The sequence below is a fragment of the Anser cygnoides genome, chromosome 5 (genome assembly GCF_040182565.1).
Source record: "Anser cygnoides isolate HZ-2024a breed goose chromosome 5, Taihu_goose_T2T_genome, whole genome shotgun sequence".
Lineage (NCBI taxonomy): Eukaryota > Metazoa > Chordata > Aves > Anseriformes > Anatidae > Anser > Anser cygnoides.
The window spans coordinates 65526463-65545008 of record NC_089877.1 but is presented as its reverse complement, the minus strand read 5'-3'; the positions used below and the strand labels follow the sequence as shown (position 1 = coordinate 65545008).

The 18546-nt window shown below is 46.6% G+C and overlaps 2 long non-coding RNA genes across 2 annotated transcripts in view; one reads left to right on the top strand and one right to left on the bottom strand.

Moving 5' to 3' along the window:
• The window catches only part of LOC106047764 (uncharacterized), a 300679-nt gene that overhangs the window by 126849 nt on the left and 155284 nt on the right, over positions 1 to 18546 (top strand). The window lies entirely within an intron of this gene.
• Positions 8349 to 12820, bottom strand: LOC125183027 (uncharacterized). Its single transcript, XR_010832094.1, has 4 exons — positions 12769 to 12820; positions 11577 to 11680; positions 9146 to 9335; positions 8349 to 8469 (listed from the first exon to the last, which is right to left on the bottom strand). It is a non-coding gene; the product is annotated as an uncharacterized lncRNA (long non-coding RNA).

Genomic DNA, 18546 nt, shown 5'->3' with positions numbered 1-18546 from the left:
GTTCCATTAGCACAGTTTACGTAGCACCGTCAGCACCAAGTCACAGCTGTCTGATGTCAGAGAGATACCATTAAGCTAAACAGCCTAGCAGGAAAGGTTGCATGTGTTTAGGAGAGTGAGCAGGTGTGTATAGGGAGCACAAGTTACTTAGTGCAGTTAATTTACAGCCTGATTCAAGTCAAGGAACAAAAAGGTCACATAAATGAGAAAGTGCTCCATCTGTTTTTATTATTCTCCAAGTCCAGCGCTGTGCTTTGTCGTGTTAAATTATATGCAGCAAGCCCCTGACAAAGGAGATAAAACAATTCATTTGCCATTTGAGGTAGACTGTTTTTGTTGTAAACAGTTTGATGGGCTGACATTGATGGTTTTCCCGAATTTAAATCTTACAGGCACCCTGAGGTTTTCTCAACATGACTCAATTACTAAACCTGAATCTTAAGCAGGATCCCTTTATGTGACAGTTGCCAGTGAGCAGTGTCACGGGGAGGGGCGGGAGCTCCGAAATGTCAAGTCGTCCCTAGGCAGGGCTCTGAAAGACAGACAGGGTGGGACCGCACGTGCCTCCCCAGCCGGCACCCGCAGGGAGCCCGCCGCAGCCAGGAGCTGCCTGCAGAAGCCGACGTCCACGCTGCTGGTTTGTCCCTTCCTGCTCCCCAGATTTTCTCCTTTGAGAACTGCCTGAAGATCACATCAACTATTCTTTTGGCAAATTCTGACTAACTCCGTATTCCAAGGGATGTGATTGCTCAGTACGTTAAATTGCTGTAGTCACAGTGCTTTAAGAAAGAGGACGATCCAGGTGTGATGGTGTTGGGCATCCTTCCCAACACCGAGCTGGTCAGCGAAAGAAGTAAAAGCAAATGATTCCTGTAGCACGTCCCCTGCCCCTGGAGGGGTTTCAGGAATGGGAACAAGTCCTGCGGACCACGGTGCCTGGCTGCCCTGTGCTCCTTGTTCCACGAGGTCCCCTTGCTGCGGGGCCCCAGCTTCATCCATGTCCTTTGGCAGGCTCTGGGCAAGAGGGAGCACGAGTCCCAGGCTGCTCGCAGGGCCCCAGGTGCTGATTAGCTGGCCCGTGTTGTGTTAATTGACCTTCTGGCAGCTGCCAATGTGATGAGTGCGTTTTTCCATCCTCCATCTTTGGGGAGGGAAGGTCTCTGTGAGCTCTGTCTTCTTCAGCCAGTGATTTCCAGTGAACGTGCCTGGACTGTGTACCTTTGGTTTTCCTATTGCCCCTTTGTGATTTCTCCAAACTAGTCAAAAGCTGGGGGTGACAGACGGGCGGATGGCCACGTCTGAGCGCCCTTGCCGCTCCGCGCACCCAGAGGTGGCAGTTCACAGCCGAGCAGCTACGGCTCCCAGTTAACAGTAGCATTCTTCTGTCACAGACACCTTTTTCATTTGGTTTATCTCCTCCCTCTCCCTGGCCTCGCTGATGGTCTGTCATCCTCTTCTGTGATGGAGGTTGTTACCATGACTGTTGGCAATTTTCAATCTGTCCCACACTGCCCTAATAAATAGTTCATCTCCGTTATCTCCAGCTCTGACATATGAGTTGCTCCTTCTAAGCCCAAAGTGGTGCACTTTAGCCAATCTCTATAACCAGTCGTTCAGCCCTACTCATTTCTGAGATCCAGGTGTGTTTCGGCTAAATCCATCATGTTGCAGTCATTCTTGGCTGAGCACTCAATCCTTCCCCCACTGCCGTACCCATCTCCTTACTGATCCTTTGGCCTTTGAAATGTATTTTTCCATGTAGCTTGCTATGAAGGCTTTCCTCCCTGATTAAGGTTCCCATTCACTCCAACTGAGGGCTGCTTTATTTTATTGATTCCCACGGAAATCATTGTGAGTGTTCAGCGGCCATCACAACAACTGCATTATGTGTGCCGTTAATCTACAGCGTGTACCTAAGGCTGGGGTCAGAGTAACGTGAAGCTATAAACTTTATTTAGGCTGTAAGCAGTGGCTGATGATTAAAGTCACTGAAGTTCTGCAGAATTTTGTCTCAGTGAAAGCAGGGGTTTGGGTCCCTTACCTACCCTGACTTACAGGTCTCGTTGACCTGTAGGAGAGACCATTAATTTTGCTGCACAGACTGCACATGTCAGTCCTCTCTGTGGATATCCCGGCACCAGCAGCCAATTCCTCTCTCCTCCCACGTCTGTGAACCTTTACCAGGCGTCCTTTCCCAGCTTTTAATCAGTTCTGTCCCCTGTACCAATGCAGCTATTTCCCTGAGAAATCTTGTAGGCGATAGATTTCCATGTTAAATATTCTTACAGGTCTTCGTGTAGCAGATTAGCACCTGTCAAGTCTTTCTGCAGGTAGCTCACCTTTCAGATAATTGGCAAAGATGTATCTTTAAAGGTGTCTTGCTACTGCTTCGGATGCGTTTCACATTGAGTTCTCATATAAGAATTGATCATCCAACTGGGCACTGCTTGGAAAGGAGTCCCAGGATCTGATTTACCAAGGTTAAAGCTTCCTAAAGTCTGTAATCTTTTGGTTTCGACCCAGCTACTGCCTTTACAGTAAGTAACAGTATTGTAAGGCTCTGGTTTGGTTTTTATCCAAATGGATAGCAAATGTCCTCAAATAATATTTCAGAATCATAGAAGATTGAAAGTGATTAAAACCCCCTTAAACTTGCTATATGGTCTGTGAACATGCAGGTACCTCTTTGAATATACTGTGAAGTTTAAATAAATGCTATAGCTTCTTATTGGGCAGTTTTCTCTTCCTCAGATTAATACAATAGATAATGTAGGTATATATATATATATTAAGTAGACAGGACATTTATTTCTCTTTGCAGTGGCAGAAATCCATTAGGAGTAAACAAATTCTTTGCTCTTATCAGAGTGCTTTTTGTTGTCTGCATTTAGAGATAAAGCTCCCCTATTTTATCACAGCACGTGTGCGTGCGTTTCCAGCAGCACTAAAGGGAGGTGATTTTGCACGCTGAGGTTACAGTTGGCCACGGTGGGTTGAGATTCATCTGAAACGTGTTGTGTGATAGGTTGTGGTTCGTGTTCTCCTTTGTACTTCCCCTTCACACGTTTGGAGAACGGCCGCAGCTTTCCGAGAGTTTCAGCTTTTATGACTTTGTCGCGCGTGCCGGGAGGTCAGAGGGGCCGAGCTGGGCAGCGGGCACCTGGCGCTGCCGGCGATTAGTGAGCGCTGCCACTGAAGGCACTGCTGGGGCAGCCCCTTGAAACCGCCCCAGTTACATTTGGGGATAAGCCCGTTAGACTTGCAACGCTCCAAGATTTCCCCTGCAGTCCCCTGTAGTCCTGCAGTCAATTTGCTTTCCTTATTTCACCAGGCGATTGTGATCTTCTTTTCAAATCCACCGAGAGATGCTACCCCCTGTTAAATTGCTTCTCTCGGTCTGTGTGTTGTTCAGCTGCCTTACCGTGTGATACAGGGCACAAGGAAATGACTTTCAAGATGAAATATTTATACACAGGCAGGGTGCGGTGGTCATCAGAGAACAAAGGAGAGGATTGATGTTTGTAGAGAGGACGAGAACCAGCACAGTGAGGACTTTCTTTCTAGCATCCACGAGACCTGCACATTTATCCAGAGGTCTCTAAAATTAGTATGATTTGCACAGTTGCACATTTATTACAGCTTAGCTTCTGGCATCATCTAGTGTCATCTTTCACCAGGGAGTTTATACGTATCAGTCAATCTTGTCACTTTGCATTAGGAGAAGGGTTGAGCTCTAAACCAATTCCTCATGCAATACTCAAAATACGTCCCTTAGAAAAGGGGAAAAAAACCAAAAAGCACAAACCAAAACTAACTGCAGGTGGGACAGGGCTGGGAGGCATCAGCTGGGGTGTAAAAGGGATCAGGAGGAAGGGTCTGAGACCTCAGAAACAGGAGGATATTGCAGCTGGGTGAGGGTGGTGCACAGCTGGGACAGGAGGGGCACTTTGCAGGGTGTTTGCCACCACAGAGCTGGGCGGCAGCTTGGGGTCCGTACAGGAGCTGTGAGTTCAGGTGTCCTGTGAAATCTCTGGTCCTCAGCGGTAACAACTTTCCTCCCCATTGACTGTCTTGGCCTGAAGAAAAAGGTATATGAAGCAGTATTTTAATATTTAATATTTTAATATTTCAGTATTAAAGCTTTTGAATTTGCAGATGTCACTGAATACGGTCAACACGGATGAGTTTTTTTAAACCCATAATTAATTGGCTCCTTTGGTAGTTATTGACCATTAACAAAGTTCATTCTGTAGCTACAAAACCCCTCAGAAGCTCTTCATTAAGTAAATTCCTCAAAGAATATGAACCACAGACTGACTGAAAAAAATAATTACATGCTGAACTCATTATTGGCTTTAGCCTGTGTTTGAAAAATGCTGTCCAGACTTCATGCGAAGACAGCGATGGCTTGCAGCAGCTCACAGTGGAAAATCTCTTAGGTGTGGTGTGATCCCTGCTGGGTCCGAGGCTTGCTTTTTAGGCAGGCCAGAGCAGAAAAATGCCCTGATCCAGCTCTTGGGATGATGCACGTTGGCATTAGCTACATTTAATTAGAGCTGATCTCCACGTCTTTCATTCTCAAAGTAGTTTATTGTCAGCTACCATGACATCCAGGTAACTAAACCCCAGAAATCACGAGCCACTTTGGGTCAGTCAGTTGGGATGCACCTACAGGAACAGCCACAACACTGATGGTTCCAGACCTGCTTCTCCAGGGCAAGGACAAAAATGGAAAATTTATTATAGGCGCAATGCACATCTGAGCTTTGTTAGGAGAGCGACACAGCACCCACGAGGAGCTTCTGGCATCATTTCTCCCCGTGAGTTGTCCTCTCACCTCCACCTGCCCCAGGAGTGCCAGGGCGCTGTCACCCTGCCTGTAGTCCCTGCAGCTTTTGCTTAGATTTCCGTCCCATCCCTCACGTCATACACACGTCTCCCCAAACCTCTGCTTTCCGTTAGGCTCCGGACGGTGCGGGAGCATCCCAGCCCATGCCCCTGTGTCGGCAGGAGGCCGCTGGTGCTTTCACTGCCTTCAGCACCTGGCAGCACGGAGTGCAGCATTTTCCAGGGAATTGAGCTTTTCGGCTTTTCTGCTTTGCATTGAACTCAGTGATCTTGGGCCCCTGAAGATTTGTAAGACTGTTTTTTGAACGAGTGATCACACAACAGGAAAATGGGAAATTCTGAAGTGTAGTAGGAAACCTTGCTGCACTTGACCAGGAGCAAGAGCTAGGAAAAGTTCACACAAAAACTTCCTCTGTGTTCAGAAAATAACTTCAAAGGGGCTTACTCCAAATAACTCTGATCCTTTAGTCAATTTTCAATCCCCTTGCCATAGGTGATGTACGGAATACGAAAGAAACAAGGCATCATGGTATTTGTCTTTTATTTTTAAGTGTGTAATAGAAGATTTATGTCATTCATGGTTAATAGAAGGAAACTTCAAGGTCATTTAAATTGTCAGAGCAGTAAAGCATATTAGCAAAGTCACAGCGTGGATTTTGGTGTAGCAGAGTCCAAGTGCTTACCCACGTAATGGAAAAGAACAAATGTTAATGTGTGTGTAAAGGGGACCTATCTCAATTCCAAATTATAATTGTGGTTGTATGTAATGTAGCCTAACTGGCAGGTGAGAAATAAATGCTTTCGAGCTGTGTTACTTCATGCATGAAAATTTTAAAAACTGATCTGGGAGAGTTATTGTGAGTTGTCACGAGCCGGAGCGCTCGGAAGACAAAGTGTGTGCGCGGGCCGGGGCAGGCAGCCGCTCTGTCTGCAGAGATGCACCATAATGGAAAATCACAGAATTCCCTCTTCCTCGGTTCAAACAAATACCGTCTTGTTTTACACTCCAGTGCCTTCAATTGCCTAAGAGAACAGCATTTTTTAACATCTAATTTGAATCATCTGACCTACTGTTGTGCTGCTTTATGTAGTTTTACTGAGCAAAAAATTAAGTAATCAGTAATGTTTCAAGCTGGTAGTGTGGTATTGCATACTTAAGTTTGGCATGGTAATCTTCCTCCTTCCCAATATGTGATTTTCAACTGAATCCCTGACAAAGCCTGTTGAGATATTAAATTGATGGAAAACTCCAATATCTAAAAGCTCCCATCTCCAAGAATTGCGTTTACATTTCTTCAGCTTCCTGGAGCGCAGTATGGGACGAGTGCCCTTTGAATGCCAAGTCTGAAACGCACGTACATATTTCTCCAACAATATAGAAATCTAAGTGTAGTTGCTTAAACTTTAATGCACAGTTTATGTTAAACAACAGAATTCTCCTCCGTTAGACTCAAAGCCCAGTCATGTCTGTCAAATTCTGTATGAAAACCCCACTGACTTGAATAAATGGGGGTCACAATTCATTTCCTTATAAAGAACTGAAAATCAGTGAAAAGATCATGAGAAAAAAATAAAATATTTTCCATTTTCATCTGCAACCATTTTTTAAAAAGAGTTTTTTGATGGGCTTCTTTTCACTGAAAAATGTTCTTTAAAAGTGTGAGCAGTTGTTAAAATGACATATCACAGGAGTTAATTGCTTGTGAAGAAATGTGAGCCTAAAGAGGAGCATGGGAGGGGGGGATAGATAGAGAAGAGATAAATTGCCCTGTTCATGGCTTTACTTGACACCTTTTTCCTCTTCCCATCCTAGCCGTGCTCTGTGAGATGCAGTCACCCTGTGCTGACAGCACAGTGCTCTCCGCAGGTGCTCTTTGAGGGGATCTTCACCTCTCCGTGAGAACCATCAGGCTCACGTGAGGAGCATACATTTACCTTTTGGTTCCATATTTCATTAGGAATACTTGGAACAGAGACCCACGTCTTCATGGAGTCCTGGTGATGCTGCAGAAATGCAGGAAATTGCTTTGCTGGTATCTCGGTGTACTGCTTTGATCGAAACTGGTAAAAAAACCTTTGCTGAATCTCCATACTTTGCTGGAGGTGTGGCAAAAAGACACAAAATCTCTCACTGTAGTAACGGTACAGAGACTCCAAAATAAGCATGCTCTATTCTGAAGTCTAACTCTCATTTTTTGGTTGAAAAGAATCATAGAATCATAGAACCAGCAGCTCAGTTCCATGGGAAGCCATGGAAAGGCTGCCTTCAAAAACGCACCTGCACCATGAAAAGCACCTGCAAAAGCATTGGGAACCTCCGCACATTCATCAATTTCCCCTTCGATTCAATTTGGTTGAAATTAATCAGCCCATGTGGTCCCAGCAGGAGACCGGGAGGTTCCAGGTAAGCTGTGGTGGATGTGCCTTGCCTGGCCCGTTCACGAAGAGGTTGGTTGTGCTGGTTAAGGAATTGCAGTTACGCTGACCTGGCAGTCCTCGGGCGTTGGGGTTTCCACCTTTAGCTTCTCAAGTTTGCCTCCTTGCTTCGTTGGGAAGCGCTGTGTCTGCGCTCCCAGGCTGGCCTGCCACCCCGTCCCGGGCTGGGCTCTGCGCCAGCCTCTGTCCCCCTCAGGCTGTCCGCTCGCTGTCCTGAGACAACGCAGGTGGTCACCGAGATGCACATGGATCAGTTCTCGCACCTGTGTTTTGGCAGTGTTCAGCTTGTCAGGTGTGGACAGAGGTACAGGGACTAGGATCATGCTTAGTTCTGCAAATGCATTAAAACACCGTGTATTTGCTGTGCTGCAAACCAAACAGCAGCAGGCAGCGCTCTGCTTCCACTTGGGCACGCGCCCAGCTGCTCGGTGCGAGAAAATCTCTTTCGCCGAGGTGCAGTATGAGCCATTAAAAACATCCCCCCAAAACTGGGCAATGAGATTATGTGTTTAATAAGCTTCACATATTGCGTGTGAGGTTCTCTTCTGGTCCGTGTCACCACTGATGAGAAAAGTGCCCTGCAGTTAGCTCCTGTATTCCTGCTGCCAGCCTGATTTGCCAGGGAGAAGGGCTACTTTTGCTGACCTTTTTTCCACAGTTCTTTCAGTGGAGAGCATGGTGATTCTGGATTGAAACGACATAACCCAGGAGTGAGACACACCGTATTTCTGCAGAACTTTCTCCCCATGGGGTTAAGCAAGTCTCAGGCTTGGCATTCAAGTGCATTTTGGAGCAGGCATTAACCCTGTGCTTCTGGGAAGGGGAGAAGGACATGAAAAACGCTAAGTGCAGCCTGGCAGATCATGAGGGTAACCAAAAGAACGCGCATTCGTTGTTCAGGCTTTCTGGTTTATGAAGTCAGGCAGGAAGGACAGCAGGGCTGGATCTGCCTCATGATGGCGACGGCTCTTTGGGTCCGGGTCCTGGAGCCGTGTGAGCGGCGCTGATTCATTCCAGCAGAGATTTGCAGCTGGTTTTTTTAATGAATCAAAAAATGCGAAGCAAAATCCACTCGGCTTCTGAGTACTCCCTTTGTTCGTTGTGACAGCGTGTAAAACAGCAGGCTTTTCTTGTGTCTTTTATGTAAAACTCTAGATCACACGTATTGAGTTGCTCTGCAGTCACCTGGTAAGAGTAGTATCTGATTAGCCCATATTGCCTTGAAAGGTTTATTTATATTAACAAAGCTCCCAGCAAATACTGTCTGACATTTACTTTGTAACCATGATAATTTCCTGTGATTTAGCATTGTGATTTTGGCTTCCTATTGTTTTGTTCAATACCTCCTTCATCAAAAGCCCGCGAGTTCTGCCGGAGACCCCCCTGTGGTCACCAGGACCAAAATTACATGTTAGGGGGAAAGTCTCTTCTGTGCAGCTGGTGAGCAGCGTTGCCCTGAAATGGGACTGATGGCTGATGGTTGGGAAAATGGAAATTATAGGAGTGGGCTGGAAATTACCTACCCATTAAAAAAAAAAAAAAAAAAAAAAGGAGCTACATTGGGATGACCTGTGTGGTAGCAATTTCACGTAGGGTGAGGTAACTTTTCCTGTTACGTTTCCTGAATTTACTGACATTTCATTTTACCAAAAGATCCTCTGTTTGTGCCTAGGTAGGGAATAAAAGCAGACAATTTAACGTTCTGGAGATGCTGAGTTCCTGCAGCAGTGGAGGGCTCCCCAGCAAGGGGGTGTATTATTATTATTTATTATTGTTATCCCCGCATCCTGTGGCATCGTGCCCTGGGAACACATCCACTCTTTGGGGTGAGAAAGGGACAAATCAGATGAGCACTGCTTACCTGAACATTCATGAGTACAGGAACACGTGAGAAGTCACCAGGACAAGGTACTTCGATCTCACCTGGGACTTCTGAGCATTTCTGCAAACCAGACTTGCTAACGGGTAAAGCTGGAGCCGAGGAGTGCGTTATGTTTTACGGCAGGGCACCTAGAGGCAAAACAGAACAGCTGCCAAGACGAAGGCAAGCCCTAGTGGAAAAGCAAGACAAAATGGATACTTGGAGAAGTCAGTCTGATGAGCTTAAAAAATTAGAATCGTCCCTTCTGAATTTAGACATCTGGTCATTTAAAGTTGGGTAATCTTTGCTTGAGTGTTTAATCATGCTAATGCTACATGAGTTGTTATCTATTATTAAACCTCCCGGAGCTTTTAAGCAGCAGGCAGTGAGAAAGCTCGGCAAAGTCACAAATGGGTCCATGAGAGGCATTGCTGGACAAATACCAGGAAAACCAGCTGTGCTATGGTGCAAGCTGCATTACCCTCGCGGAATAAGTACCTTACAGTATTTGCAAATGAGAGAGAACATCTAAAAAGCATATGTCTCTGCTAAATGTCTCCCGTTAGAAATGCAGGAATTTCCATTAGTCCCAAGAAAACCAATTGTATTTCAGTTGTGAAGTCAATATTGCAGAACTACTGAGTGGTAATGGCTTTAATTGTATTGCTCAAGAACTTTTAAACCACACTAGTCTCATTTAATTCAACTTAAAGGAACACAAAGAGAATTGAGTTCCCTAAACTTGGTTAGGTCTATTTTCCAAAATGCCCTTTTGAGTACAATTAATGTTACACAGTAGATGACAACAGCAAGAGGAAATTTCCCTTAAGTAGATGTAGGAAGCAAGCAAACCCAGACGAGATTTCTGTTGATGTTCATCTAGACTGAAGGGGAGAAGTCCTCTCTTGAGGAGTTAGTCAGAGTACAGCTTAACCCCATTTGTAGGCTGCCCGGGCATTCACCAAGGTGTGCCGGCACACTCAAGGGCAGGAGAAACTCTGCTGCCGTTTTCCCATCCTCTTCAGATGGGCTGCTGTGGTTCTAAAGGATGATAAAGTCACCAGTGAGATACCAGCGCTATATCTGTACCCACATGTAACCCTTGTGGCAGCCCATCGGTAGGGACGCACTCAAGAAGGAGTCGGGCCATGAGGTGCAGGATGCTCCTTTCTTGGTAGGAAGGGCCATAGGTATCCCTGAGGGACCGGGACATCTTCAGGATGGGGAGAAGCCGAGGGAGCGAGGACTGCTCAGCCTTGAGGAGGCTCAGAGGGATCTCACCATGCAGATGAACACCTGATGGGATGGAAGGAAAACCATGGAGCCAGGCTCTTCACGGTGGCGCCCACTGACGGGACAAGGGCACAAATTAAAAGCCATGAGATTCGACCTGAACACAAGAAAATCCTTTCTTTCTGTGAGGGTGGATGGATACTGGAGCGGTGTGCCCAGAGGTTTTGCAGTCTTCATTCTTGGATCTTTTCAAAGCCAGACGAGACGCTGCCATGAGCAACCTGCTCTAGGTGACCCTGCTGGTGGACAGGGTCATCTCCAGGGCTCTCTGCCAGCCTTGGCCGTTCTGTGAAGGCTGAACTGGTGCACCCGGGCCAGCAAATCCCTCTCCCCAGCTGAGTTTGGTAGTGATGTTAGCGGCTGTTCTTGTGCTGGGACAATAAAGAATTAGTTGTTCACCTTAAAAAAAAACAAAAAAACAACAAACAAACAAACAAAAAAACAACCACTGTATTTGCATTCATTTAAAGGTAGAAAGATTTATAACTTGAAACCTAACAAGAAAAATTCCTAGACACGCAGAACATCTCAACAACTAATTTTCTTTTTGTAACTTTTTAATTTTGTTTCCACCATATGGCTTAAATTGTGTGTGAATTAATATTATTCATAAATGCAGTACAGATAGGAATAAGACCAATTATAGCAAAATATTCACCATCTTTTTAATCTCTATGGTTATGAGAAAGGCTGTTCTCTTGAAAATTTAATACCTTAAAAAAATCACATGATATGCAATGTTTGACTTCTGCCCCATGGTATTTGTCAAGTTTGCAATATTTTGCCAACAAATTAACAAGGGGTATATTTCAGTGAATTTTTTGTAAGCCAGAGGGAATCTGCCATTTGGCTTCAGAGTGTTTGCAACATGCTACACGAGTAATTTGGATCTGGTAGGATTCAGTTCAGAGTTTCTGCTAACTCAGCTGGCACAGTCCTTTCTGGCATCTATTTTGAGAAGCTGATAATTGCTTTGGGCTGGCTGCGGTGCCGCGCTCTCGAGTCACAGGGGACTTCTCTTCTGGAGTCAAATGTACAGTTTGGATATTGCTGTAGAGCAAATTACACTGGATTTTCAAGGCCTATTTAGAAATGAACAAACACAGAACTGTCACTTGGCAGTGATTCAATAGCATACCTGTTGCAACGTTGTGCACGGCTGTCACCAGAGCCTGAGACCGCCTGTATTTGTGTATTTGCGACCACTTCCAGCCCTCCCAGCGTCCTCGCTCCCACAGTGACCTGGAGAAGAAATACGAACAAATTCAGGTGATATTTCCACTAATCGTGCTACCAGACATCTGCAATTGAGGAGTTTCCTGAGCCAAAACTCCTATCTGCCTTTTTTCGTATTTACTTTTCCTTGATAGACCATCTCTCATACAGGCGTGTCGTCCGTAAGAGGATGGCGACACTGGTGTTAGGCGGTGTGCTTATTGGCATCACATCCTTGACGTCCTTGGCATCACATCCATGGCAGAATAGCAGGACCCAGTCCACCAGCAACATCAGCAGCAGCCCTGCAAGCGCTGCCAGAGTCTGCCTGTGGTGTCGGCAGGGCTCGGTACCGGGATGTGCTGTGCCGAACATCTGCGGTGTTTGGGGCCCGGCACATCCTGGCATAGATGATGCCATCTGTGTTTTCAGGGCTGATAGGAGAAGGTGGGCCTTGCTGAAAGTGTGCGTCCTGGGCTGCTGCTGGCTGGCACCAGCTTCTTGGGAACCTGAATCAAAGTCTGCACTGGCTCTGCGCGGCGTGGATCGTCGGTGTTGCACCCACTGAGCTGCCTCGAGGAAGGAGCCCCAGCAAAGGTTTCTGAGGGAGTTTTACCCAGGGGGTGGAGTGAGTGAGGAAACCCCAGCCAGGCCCTGCCCCACCTGCTGTTCGGGTCCCAAAAAGGTATTGGAGGGAGATGTTTGCTGACAAGGAATTTCAATGGACCCTTCTCTCACCTGGTTAAATAAATAAATAAATAAATAAAAATCTGTATTTACATTAAATATGGTGAAAAAAGAGTTAATCAACTTTTTTTTTTGCTTTTTTTTTTTTTCCAGCCAGAACGTGAGATCATTTTTCTCACAATTTTTCACCTAGATGACTGTAAATCTCTTCACTAATCTCTCTTGATATTTGCAGTTTGGTTCAATAAGACCATTCATTTCCTTTCTTGTAGCTTGTATCCTCACCATGTTATCCTGTAACATCTGCAGCCCAAAAATGTCTTCTGAAGCTGAAACTGCAGTAGCAAAAATCAACTGCAATTGTGCATCCGTGCGTTACCAGTGCAGCTGGCACCGGCTCACGCTCCTGCCCTCACCTGCTTGCTCACCTGGTCACCTCTGACACTCTTAGGCCATTGCTTTTTCCATGTGAGTGCCAAGCAATGGCACTTGAAGTTTGCTGTTTGTGCGGTTTGGAGATGTGCCAATGCCGATCTTCCACAAGCGCCCATGTAGTGTGACGAGCCCTGCTCAGCTGGGCGAGGTTTTCCCTGGCTCAGCACTGAACCTGCAAAACAAAAGGCAAAAGTCAGAGGATGCTGCCCGGAAAAAGACAGTGGAGAAATATGCTTTTTTTCCCTGCAGGTGGTAGAAAAGCTGGAGGGTGGCCAACTTCTAATTTTCTCCCTCTATTAAGGAAAGTAAGTTTTTTGCAGAACCTGAGACAAATTGGCAGGAATCAGAGTTCTGCCTAATGCCGTTCAAGATCACGTTGCAGATCCAGCCCCACGACTGTGTTTAATCATTTGCTGTTAAAACAAAGTCTCTGAATCTAAGAGCTCCTTGTGGTGGGCCATTATGTCCGGAGACCAGATTTTAATACACAGAGCTGATTTAATGAAGTGAACTTGACTGAAGTTGTGAGGGACATCAACAAAGTCTTTCTAGAAAAGAAAACAGTTTTGCAATAAATTAATGCCATCTGGTGCTATGTCAGATGAACTCTCTGCATCTGTTACAGCCACAGGAGAGGAGATGTAAAAGAGAAGAATGAGAAGGAAAACAAATAACACATTGCTTCTGAATTGTACTACAGCCTAGTCTCTAAGTGACCCTTTTTTCTTTTCTGGCATAGTGAGAAATAGGCAGTGATGCCTGAAAATGTATCACCGATTTCTCTCACAAAGAAGACTTTTGTTTATTTTGTTGTACTTCCCATATTTATTTATTGAATTCAGAACCTAGAGGTTCACGTGCAATATTTGAGGTAGTTTGGTTTAAAATGTGCGGTACTGAAATGACCCATGGCTGCTTCGATAAATTGCAGCGTGTTCCTCGTGGAGAGGATGTGGCTGAATAGGAGCTTTCATCTCTCTCCCTCTCCAGCTCCCGTTCTTTGCAGCTGGAGTTTTCATTTGCGATCCTGCTCACTCCCAGCCATTTGGATCCTTTTTGTTGTCTGAGCCTGGCTAAATGTAAGGGTTTTAGCTGGTAAATGTTCAGCCGTGCTGACCTGCAGCACAGCACGGAGCTGGTCTAGGGTGCAGGCAATACCAGCTGAAACCTCCTCAGTCACGGCGTCTTCTGCCATTTCCCAATTGCATTTGTTAGCTATATAAATGCGCGATGAGACTGTAGACTAAAATTGATACTCATACTTTGTTAGATTCCCACCACTAATTATTTGATTTCCTCTATACCTTGTCTACATTTGGCATGCAAATCCTCTAATTTCTATTCCAGAGTGTCTGTACTGCAGTTGTCACTAACAGGGAGGTATCAGCCTCTCGCTCACCTCCTTCCTCCCAGCGCTGTGCCTGCCTGGTGTGCAGATCCTGGGCCTGGCTCCACGCACTGGCACTGAGCGTGTTCGAGGGCGCTCTGCAGGGCAAGCAGCAGAGGGGCGGGCTCTGGCGGACTCACGGGAAGCACGAAGCATCTCTGGTTTTCAGAGGTGATGTCTGAAAGATTTTCCTGTCTTTATCACAGTCCACGTTTTCTGTCTGCCATTCCCAACTCAAGCACTTCAGGAGCTGTTCTGGTTTTGCTTTACCTTCATCTCCCACACTGGGAAGTTTGACCACGTCCACGTTATCTGGTCTCAGCAGCCTGCCCTGGCTCGCTGTCTGTGAGAAGCATCAAGAGAGGATGCCATACAGCTTCTGTTTTGTTTCCATAACTCACGTTTCAGTTTGGCTGGCAGGCGCCTGTCCTCTGTCACGCGTGCTGGGTTGCGATGAACACCCGCTCTGGCTGCGGATGGATTGGGAACTATGCTGGTTATCTCAACGTCCTTCAAACATTAGTGGCTCATCTCATTGTGACAGACAGAGGAAAAGGAACTATGATTGTGACAAAGAGACCTGTTAGTGTACGCTTTCTCCAGAAACCTTCTCCTGTAGCGCCTGAGCTCTGCTGGCACACATTGTCCCAGGGCTGACACGGCGTGATGTACACCTGCGTTGGGCCAGGCGCGCTCCTGGCGTGTGGGTCTTCATGCTGCCTCCTTTCTTCTGCCAGGAGACCGCAACTCCCGGGAGGGGAGAGGCAGCATTGCCTCCTGTGCTGGAAGAAATCCCGTGGGTCTAAACTGCAACTCATTTGCAGGACTGCAAATCCAGCAGCAATTGCTTCACTCCTCCATCAGTGAATTCCTGTGGCTCGCAGATGTTGCAGTCTCTCACCCGGCGCTAATCCTGGCCTTGCATTTTTATTTCTGCTTTTGCCCTCGTGGTGCGCCCCGCTGGAGGCTGATGCTGGCACCCCACCCTGCAGCACCATCCCCAGGGTCTGCATGGGGGACTGGCTTTTCCTTCTCCCCAGTGCCTCAGCATTCAGGTGCTGTGCTCCCCTGTGTAGGATGGGCTATGAGGAGTGATGTGTAAAAACAGTTAGAGGCAAAGTGGGTGCTCACCCGTCCCATCAGCTGCACACCCAAGTGCTCTCACTGGGGATGCTCTGCACGTTCCTGGCTTCATTAGCGCGAATGCAGCACCTCCGGGACAGCTGCTTGTCTGCTTGTTTGTGCATCTTCTAAAGTCTTTGTTTAAGCTTTAATGATATTTGATTCCAAAGCCTTCCTATGGCATTCCATATTGACCACTTAAAGTTAAAACCCCACTGAAGTTAGCATTTGCTAGCACCTCTCCTAGACACGTCTGTTGCTGTGTAGCATTTTGGGTGTACATTTAATTGCACCAATGTAATTGGTATTATGGAGGCAAATTATTATAATACGTGCATTCCTACTTTCTCTTTCATATATGTACAAGGACTTGTACTTACTATTTTCATAAATAATTCAAGCTCTGTAGCTTATTTTATTTCTACTTTGCACCTAAAATGACTTTCCAGAATGTTAGCAGAAGATCTGTGTCTTTCTCTAACCTCAAAGCTTTAACACACTGGTGGGTGTAGAAATGCAGTGGCAGTCACAGACCAAGACATTCTCATCTCCTTTGTCCATTTTTATTTTCTCTCATGCACTGACATTTGCACTTAATTATAAATACTGGGTAGAGCATGTCATCTGTCATTATTCAGTAGAGTCAAGAGGCTTTTTCTGATATGGGGAATTGGAAAGACATCCACTTTGGAAATTGTGAATCAAATGTGGTTTTTAATGATTTTCCCCAAAGTCTTTAGAGTTTCAGTGGAAGTTTACAGTAGGGAATATCTAGCAAGTACTTCCAGGACTATCCAGAGAATCATTTACTAGAGCTGTCTCCATAGTACATTTAATAATGCAAAAGTTCAGTATAGCCCTTACTTAAAATTACATAAGGAGAGAAGCATGTGGATTTCAAGGATTGATTCATTAGGGAGCAGAGCAGCATTAATGGTTTGATGGATAGCTTCACTATCAGCTCTTGAAATAATTATATTTTGTAAATGGAATGCATAAAGAACTCATCAGCGATGCTGGGGTATGGTAATGCACCAAGCAGAGCACGCGCTGTGGAGCTTCTTGAATGGTAAAGTTATTTTTTAGTCTGAATGATAATGGCACAGCTTATGCTCTGAAGTGCAACTGGTAATGCCGGGGCTAGACGTGGGATGGGCTTCTGTGATCCTCTCATGCTGGGCCTCTCGTTCTGCATTTCACAGCCATACTTTTCCAATGAAAGTGGAAATCCATAGTGCAGGGGGCTTTTGACTGAGCCCAGCAATTTCCTATCAAAGGCCATTTCCTAAGAGTGGCGGAGGCAGGCTCTCGAGGCTGCTAGCTGACCAACTGCACTGTGTGCAAAGCAAACCACAGGCTTCACAAAACGCCTCAGAGCACTGCAAAACCTCGTGTGCCTCACATCCTGCCATTGCAAGCATCAGCGGGGGGATTTGAGAAAGCTCTCCCACTTTTTACCTCTCACCTGGAAAATATAAAAAAATAGCATAAATAAATTCAGCAATATCACCCGAATGAAGGGAGATCAAGAGGTCCTCTATTGCAGCAGGATGGCAGGAAGGTATTAAACTGGCCCAGCACAGCTGTGGAAGTGCATTAGCCATCTTAGCAGGGACTCACGGGGGCAATAGCACGTGACTATTCCTTAATTAGTGTTTAAGCATTGCTTTGTCTATTAGTTTGGTTTTATTTTGCTGCTCCAGCAGAAAAGTCTTTCCTGGAAGTAGAGGCCATTACTCACGGTACGGCACGTAGAGAAGTCCCACAACTCTGCTCGCTGGAGGAGCCCGGCAAGCAGGACCTAGCAGGGCACCACCAGCGTTACCGCCTGCTTTTCTCCTGAGGGACACGTCCTTATTTTCTTCCTGGGAGCTTGTCCTAAAGAGTGGTGAAGAATGTGGGGGGAGATAGCTTCTTGCTGCCAAGTCCTGAGGCTCTTGCCAAGCCCCTTGCTGTGCCTGTTCCTGCCACGGCGGCAGCGCTCTCCCAGGGGAGGCAGTGTCCCCTCCCTGTCACCGCACATGGGCAGGGACCAGCGCTGGGCAGCTGCCCTCTGCAGCCATGGGGAGAGCCAGCACCATCGCTGGGGTTCTCTGAAGGACATTCTCTCTCCAAAGCAGTGCTTTGGTCTCTGGGGGTTTGGCATCCCCTCCGCACGAGGAAGGGATTTACTTTCCGCAGCGTGGTGCGGCCTTCGTGCCGGTAAGGAGGAGGTCACATTGCAAGCAGAGGTGAATGCCTCCATGAATAAAAGGCTTTGGGATGCCAGTGCAAGAAGCTGAAACCAGGTAGGCTCCATCTTCGTCTCCATCTTAGACTCCCCTGCCTGCAGCCAGGGCATCCTCAGGCCCTGTCGGGGCATCTCCCGTCCCCATGTGCTGGTGGCAGAGGCTGCGGCGCAGCCAGGAGCGGTGGCACCAGCCCTCGTCTCACCTCATTTAGTCAGCAGCGTGGTACAATCAAGGAGGATATTAGGAATTTTCTGTGAAGTGCTGTTTTGATGACACTACCTATCTGAAGAGGCAACTTCTGGATTCATATGTACATTATCAGCATGGATCTGTTCATTACGGCATTAGTGCTGAGGAGCTAATGCATTCTGCTTATACAACATTACAACTCTGAGCCAGTGTGTAACAGATAGACATCAAAGTACTGTTATTCATTTGTGTTCTGCAGCCCTCCCTAAATGTATGCACTTTTCCCTTTCAGAGGAGACAGTTACCATGCTCTGTTTCTCCTCTCATTCGGGTTTTAACCCATTGTAATTGTATTAAGTGGCGCCGCTCCGTACTTGCAGAATTGCAAGAAGCAAATGAATCATTATTTTCACAGAAATTACATTGATTGGAATGGCCAGGAGAAAAACAATATAGGAAGGATAACTGGGTTTGGCAATAGTTGATCCTGTATTTTTAGTTATCTCTTTAAAAATATGAAAACTATCACAGTCTGTAGAAATAACCAAGCATTGTGCTGTGAAAGAGGAAAGCTGAGAGTCTCTCCGTTGGTGGGAGCAGTGCCTGAGAACTGAGCAGGGCTGTGGCTGGAGCAGGTCCTTGCAGTTCCTCCAGCCCGCAGCCCACTGGGGTGTTTGTTCGGCCATGGATTCACTGTCACAGCTGCCCGGCGCACAGCGGTGCCCGGCCTGCGGCCCCGCAGGCAGCCCCGAGCCCGCAGCCCCGGGAGGAGCAGCTTCAGGTCCTCTCTGAGCTGTGATCCGCGCAGGGAGCGAACACCGGCTGCCGAGGCGCTTCAGTGT